Source organism: Indicator indicator, chromosome Z, assembly GCF_027791375.1.
Source record: "Indicator indicator isolate 239-I01 chromosome Z, UM_Iind_1.1, whole genome shotgun sequence".
Lineage (NCBI taxonomy): Eukaryota > Metazoa > Chordata > Aves > Piciformes > Indicatoridae > Indicator > Indicator indicator.
This window is the reverse complement of record NC_072053.1, coordinates 27,427,375-27,434,461: the sequence shown is the minus strand read 5'-3', so window position 1 is coordinate 27,434,461 and position 7,087 is coordinate 27,427,375.

Below are 7,087 nucleotides of genomic sequence, written 5' to 3'. Positions count from 1 at the left end.
TCACCAAGATCATTCAAACCAAACTATCATTACTAGAGATGCTGACAGAGAACTAGAAATCACTGCAACATGAACAACCCTCCTGTCAGATGAAAACCCTAGGTTTCATAAGAATAAAAACAAAACTCAGCCCACTGAGTGATGCAGCATAACTGCCCAAAACATTCAGTTCCACTTGTGAAAGAAGAAAAAGATTAATACAAATCACATCTGGTGTAGACAGTGACCATTTAAGAAAAAAAAAAATCTTACCCACACCTAATTCCATTTACTTCCATTTGCCACACAGCAAACATTTCTTCTGAGTGGTATAAGTCAAATACCAGCCCCAACTGAGAATTACTGGACTAACAAGATAAGCAACATCAACTAAGTGATCAACAGAGGTTATTACAACTGTCTTCAGGCTATCCACAAGAGCAGTGGCTATCCCACGACACGTCACTGTTGCAGTTAGGACTGGTGGAAAATACAGGACTGACTCATGCCAGCTGAACAGTATCATACAGAAATGGGACTCATTCTGTCCAAGGCTTCATACTTTTGAGATATCCTTCCAGGAATTTAAAGTTTGCAACAGGAGTCAGGGTATATTGACAAGCATGTTATTATCACCTTCCAAAGCTAGAAGAAAATCTTTGGGAAAGCAAATCATTTCAGAATAGCTCACAAAAATACTGAATACAGCAACTAAATTGTTACATCAATGACATTTTGTGCCAATACGAAAATACTAAATAGATTACAGAAAAATTAAGTAATCTGGGAGGGAAAAAATTGTTCTTCTGTGCAACTTCAGCCATGTGGAAATAGCTCTACATGGAGCCTATAATAGCTTGTGCAATGCAAGAACTCCTGCTTATTCGAAGAGTTACAATGTATGTCACATTCTAAGTGAGACCTGAAACAGAATTGGCTTTGCGGCCTCAGGGTGGGGAAGGTTCTGCAAGTTCTGCCAATAAACCAGAAATACCTTCAGTGACAGTGGAGTGTCTTACTCCTGGAACGTCTATTTAGCAGGAGAACTCCAATGACCTTGCAAGTCATAGAATGCAGGCTAAAATAAGAAAACAAAATTATTTTGTGTGTACTGCTAGCTGTACCTGCTTCCACTCAACCTTCTTTGGCCAAGCATGGGGGTTTTTTGAGAGTACTGAAGCAGGGGTATCTCTACAAACTGAAAATCCACCAATGCCACATGATTTTCAAACTGTAATCCTATATCAATATAAACAGAAATACATCAACCATAATCTGAAGAGAAAGCAAAAGTGACAAATTGTAATTGTGACAAATAATGCAAAAACTGTGAAACTTATTCTTCAGATATCTGTTGTCCTGATACATCATGAAGGGGTTTAACAACAAAAATTCTCTAAGAGAACATGGAAAGGACTGGATCTATTTAGTGTGGAGTCCATCAGTGGGAGAAAGAGCAGCCCTGAAAACATCTAAGGTTGCTAGAAAGAGCATAAACTATGATTAGGGACATAAATAACCTGCAGTTAAACACCTAGCAGAAAGTATTTAAGTATAGCTGATTTTGTCCTGAGAGAAGTGGAGGAACAAAATGACCTATCCAGCTTTACTCTGTTATCTATAAAATACACAACATTTTCATAATAACATTTTTATTGGGGATTAAGCAATCTCAGAAAGTAACAGACTGGTACTAAAATCACGAGAAAAAGGTTGTATTTTTTTTCCAAATGTTTTCTCATTAACAGCTCGTGATAGCATTTGAAACAGGATGTTGGACTACATGTCCTATTTGTCTAGCCAATCTGCCTACTCCTCTAAGGATGTAGATAAAAATACCATACAGTTCATATCCCACTCAAGTCCAAAGATCATCTAAGTAAATGGGCAAAAGCCAGAAGTATACAGCAGGGAACAAGTTGATCACACGTGTGAGGCCCAGTACTTTCCTAACTAGAAATGCACTAGTTTGACACTCTAAGCACAGAATGTTGTAGATGTGGCACTGGAATGTGTTCCTTCTCACTTGTCAACTGGAGAAAATTGACCTGGAATGTAGAGGACAACTTAGATCACATGATAATGTCCCATTTACAAAAGCAAAAAATTCAGGGTTTCTAAAGAAATTGTTCAAGAATAACCATGGAAGGAATACAGAGACTTGATCAAATGGATCAGATCACACGAACGACCTACGTTAAGTAGTATTTCCTCGTAATCCAGCCGTCCACAAACACCTTTTATAGGCGCTCCTCTGCAACAGCGTTTTACTTAAACCGCTGCTGCTAATAGCACTTTCCAGCCGCCCGTGGTCCCAAGGGAGCACTGAGAAACGCTGGGAAGGCTGCTCGCTCCTCAGGCCACCGCTGCCCACCACGCCGGCAGCGTAGGCCCGTCCACCTAAGGACCGGAAGAAGCTTCCAGAGGCCTCGCAGGCAGCACCCGGCTCGCTCCTGTTAGGGGTCAGGCGGCTTCCGCCCACCTAGCCGATAACAGACACAGGAGCCCACGGAGATGACTGCGCTCCCGCCCTCTCCCCGGGAAGTGGGGCTCTGCAGCCCTTGAAACACACCTTGAGGGGAGCGTCGCTCCGAGAGGAGTGGGGTCGAGGAGAGCCGACCAGACGGCGGCAGCAGAGGGAACACGCCTATACCCTCTCTCCTTCACAGACCACCGCCTCCTCTCATAGGCCACGGCCACCGCCCCCCCCGCCGCGCCAGCTGCGCGCGCCCTTCGCGCCCGGGATCCTGGCCTCCGCCGGCGCGTTACGGGAAGCCCCGCCCCCTTTCGGCGGCGTCGCGCCCCCCGGGCGCCAATCGCAAGGCGAGTGGTGGAGGGAAGGGCGCGGCGGGAGGGGGGAAGGGAGCGTGGCCGGGCGTGGGGCTCTGCGTGCGGGACGGCGACGCGATGGCGCGGTGCGGCGGAGCCGTTATTTAGGGACTGTCAGCGGGGCGCGAGGTGCCGCGAGGCGGTGGTGAAAGCAGTGCAGCGGCAGGTAAGAGCCAGGAACCTTGCGGCCGTCCTCCGTTCATCCTTTAATCTTCGCACCTCCCACCCATCCCCCTTCTTTAGCTTCCTCGCCGCGTCTGTGCGCCCCTCTGCTTCAGGGACGTCTGACCGTGGGGGCAATGTTGGCCCGTTCGTCCCGATCGGGCTGTAGCCGGGCTTGGCAGGCCCGGCCGTGCGCCGCGGGCGGAAACAGCAGAGCGAGCGAGTGGGCACTTGGCCAGGGTTGAGTGGGGGACGAGGGGGGAGGACGGCAGCCTTGCGCCATTCACTTCCCGAACTGATCTCTGGCTTTCCTCGGTCGACCCTTCCGATCCCTATCTTTATCCTGCTGCAGTCTTACCAGCCTGGGCCTTAAGACCGTGAGCAGTTCTCCACAACCTGGCCCAAGCGGGCTGTAAGGGGGCGCGGGTTCCGTTGTCCGCTCCCGGTAGTGGTTTCCCCGGCGGGCGCTGACGGAGCTGAACCGGTGGTGGCGCTTAAAATGCAATATGGCCTCTCAGCTGCGGGGCTGCCAGGGGCGTCCCCGATAAGTGGGCCTAAGGGGCTGTCAAGTCCCTTGTCTTGCCGATGTGTGAGGTTCCAGCTGCTTGGAGTGCCCCATCCGTCCCTAGTATTGGTGCAATTTTACTGACCTACCGGCGTGGCGTAAGGGATAAGGCTGAAGCTTATTCGACTTTTTTTCTCTCGTGCGGCGGTTGCTAATGCCGACAGCCTTAATAAAGGTGCTGCGATTCTCGTTCGACTCTTGTGTCAGGATTTTTCAAGTCTAATAAGATTGCCTATAACTACCGACAGTCGTTTTCTTGTGGAAAAGTGATGTGTTTTGTTGCCTTCACCGCAAGTGGTCTGGTCTCACTGGCCGTATGACCAGACGATAGGAAACTGTGGGCCTTGAAAGGGAAGCACGCAGTTTTGTAGCTGGTCCAACTGCTGAGGGACTAATCTGAGGAATTAGGGAGGAGAGGGTTCAGCGAGCAGCCTAGGTCATCCGCTAATTTACAGTGTGCGCTTGAGCTCAGTTAACCTTGCAGTATCTCTCTGACACTCTTTCTTAAAAACTTCTCATTGTTTTCATCTTGTAGATGATGAAACTGAGACACAAAGGAAAGTGGTCTACCAAGTGTGCTGGCACTACAGAAGAGAATAAATCCCAGCCTCAGTTTTCATCCTTGTTTTATGCTGATTGGATGGTTGCCAGCTGGTAACTGCTTGTTGTTTCTGAGGCATTTCTGAAGGAGAAACCTAGGGTTATATTTTTTGGTTGGTGGTCCGTGCTGTCATGAAGCTCCACAACCTGATGTTGGATACTTTGGGGAGTTAGGGGCTTTATTGTTTCACCCTCTTTTACCTTGTAGAACGTAAAAATTATACTTCTCTTCCTAGATACTGTTACTTTCAGAAGCACGGTGATACATAAAAGGTGTCTTTTGAAAAGCATATAACTTACAAACTTAAGAAACTTTTAATCTGTATGTTGCTGTATCACAACATATGAGATTTTAGGAGAGGAAAGTAAGAAAAGACCAGGAAAATGTGAATTACTTCCTAGAAGTTAATCATTAGAAATAAATATTTAGATCTTGTTTGTATGTCCATAAGAGTTAGCTCTTAGGAGGAGGGGAAGAGAGGCATATTCGTATCTATAAATCTCAACCAGAAGTATACTGTCTCCCGTACTGCTTATCTGGAGGATTAGCATCAGTACAGTTGTATGTGGGCCACTAAGAAGAAAGGGAGACAGAAATAAACTGGTGTTAGAAGTTTCTTGCTTTCACAAGAACTGTCTTAAGTTGAAGAACCAGTGTTAGTGGTTGTCAGTCTCGAAGCTCTGACTTCAAGATGAGAACATGGAATACCAAGACATTATTTTGTATAAATTGTCTTTTGCTAGCTGCAAAAAAAAAAAAAAAATCCAAAATATTTCAGGGAAAGTGATCTGCAGCTTAAGAAAGAAAGAAAAAAATCTTGTAAGGAAATATTTGGTGCCTATAATAAAATGTCAGTGCTTTTAATTTGTGGTCCTTTGGGCTTTTTATTGAGTGATATGCTGAAACTCCAGCAGTAGAGGGAAGCCTCCTTCTAGAGGCAAAGGAACAGATAACATGGAATTACTTGCCCGTTTGGTGAAAGTGATAGAGATACAGTTTCTGTGTAGGTATTTTAAACACGAAAATTAATTTCAGAATTATATGTGCATATGATGTTGTGTGATTTTCAAGTAATTCTCTTGGTGTTTGGAGTTTTTTGAGTCTTTCAAATATTTCCAAGAAGTTCAGAGGAAGAAAGAAGGCTTGTAGATTAAATACTCCTAATTAGAAAGCAGTTGTGGATTGAGTGATCAAAGTTCCTTGAGAATAGTCACAGCTTTTAGATTGGCTTTAGGTACTAACTGGTTTGTTACAAGGCTCCAAGCAGTAGTTGCTATATGCTGTATCATTTCCAGTATCTTCTTGAACTATGTGGATTTACAGTAAGACTACTACTTGAAGCTGTAAACTTAGCTCTTCATTTGAGGCATTTTTGGAAATCCATTTGCCAGCATTGCCATTTGGTCTTTTGTGATTCTTGTGATGATGAGCCATAAAAAACCTAATATCTTCCTTTGGTGATCATAGTGTTGTCTGTATTTTCTGACTTTGAAGCTGGCTTTGCTGGCAAAACCATGTTATTTTAGCTATAGTTTCTTAAACTGAAATTGTCCTTTATAGGTTACTTAGATAGTAATTGTCAGCTCCCTGAAGTGGAAAGGTGCCAACTCATCATGATATATAACTGTATTCATTTTGGCATAGTTGTGATTTTTGAAATAAGATTAAGTTGTAAGACATCTTTGTTTCTCAGAACAAGTAATGATACCCACTTTGCATGAATACCTGACATTTCTTCAAAAACTGTTATTCACAGGTTAGTCATGAAACTCTGTGTTGTTGCTACTTTGAGCATATGAAGTTTGACTTTAGAGTCAGTATTACCTTTTCATAGGACACTCTCTGAAGCATCACTTTAAGGTTCAGGCATAAAGACTTAGCGCTTCCATTGAAAATGCTAGCAGGATGTGAAGAATATTAGAAGTCCCATGTGATTCAGAGATTAAATGAGGTGATCTTATGGCATATGAGTTTTTAATGCCAGTCTTTAATGAAATAATCAGAGCATGTTAACAGTTATTTTCTTTAAGATAACATACGTTCCGTGAGTTATGGCCTGTTACAAGCAGCAGTTCCAAATTGACCATGTTTTTTCAAAGTTGTGTAGTATTTGGATGGACTTTGACTCTACCACTTTGGCAGACTAAACTGTAAAAGTAAGAAACTTCTAACATCAGTTTATTTCTGTCTCCCTTTCTTCTTAGTGATCCAAAACAACTAGATAGTATAGATAAAATGTTGGTTTGGTTTTTTGTTTGGGGAGAAAAAAAAGCTACTGAACTGATTAGCTGCTTCAATGTTAGCTCAGCATCAGGTTGAAATTTAACCTTAGATTTCTAGTATGCTACACTAATCGGTAGAACAGAAGACTTTGTGCTGTTGTGTATAGTCCCTGAATGTTGAGTTTTCAGTTGTCTAAACTTGTAACTTAGTAGTTAATGGTGAGCTATTGGTGTTCAGCAGCATTTATTTTGAATTTTGGAACTACATTTTAAGTTTTGATGTAGTTTATGTGCAGAGTTTGTGCACTATCTTCAGCTGACCATATTTATAGGCTCAGGCTAGCAAACACTACTTTCCATGGAAGTATCTTCCTTGCTCTAGTCTGAAGACTCCTTGTTTTACTAGTTGTAAGACCTACCGGGGTTTTTTGTTTGTTTGTTTGTGGGGTTTTTTTTGTGGTGGTGGTGTTGTTAATGGCTTTTATCTAGACAAGGTGGATGGAAGTGTTTAGTGTTTAGCCTTGCAAAAGCCAGAGAGACTGATGTGTTTTTAAAAAATAGCACATGTGAGAAGGGATTGCAATAGCTACTTTTGTGTGTCTGGAGGTGCATAGCTTCAGTCTTCTACAAACTGCATTGATGAGCAGGAGAAAAAGTAAAATAGAACAGCCGAAAAGCGGACATAATTTGAAGTGTAGCTTGAATTTGATGCTATGATCACACCTGCTT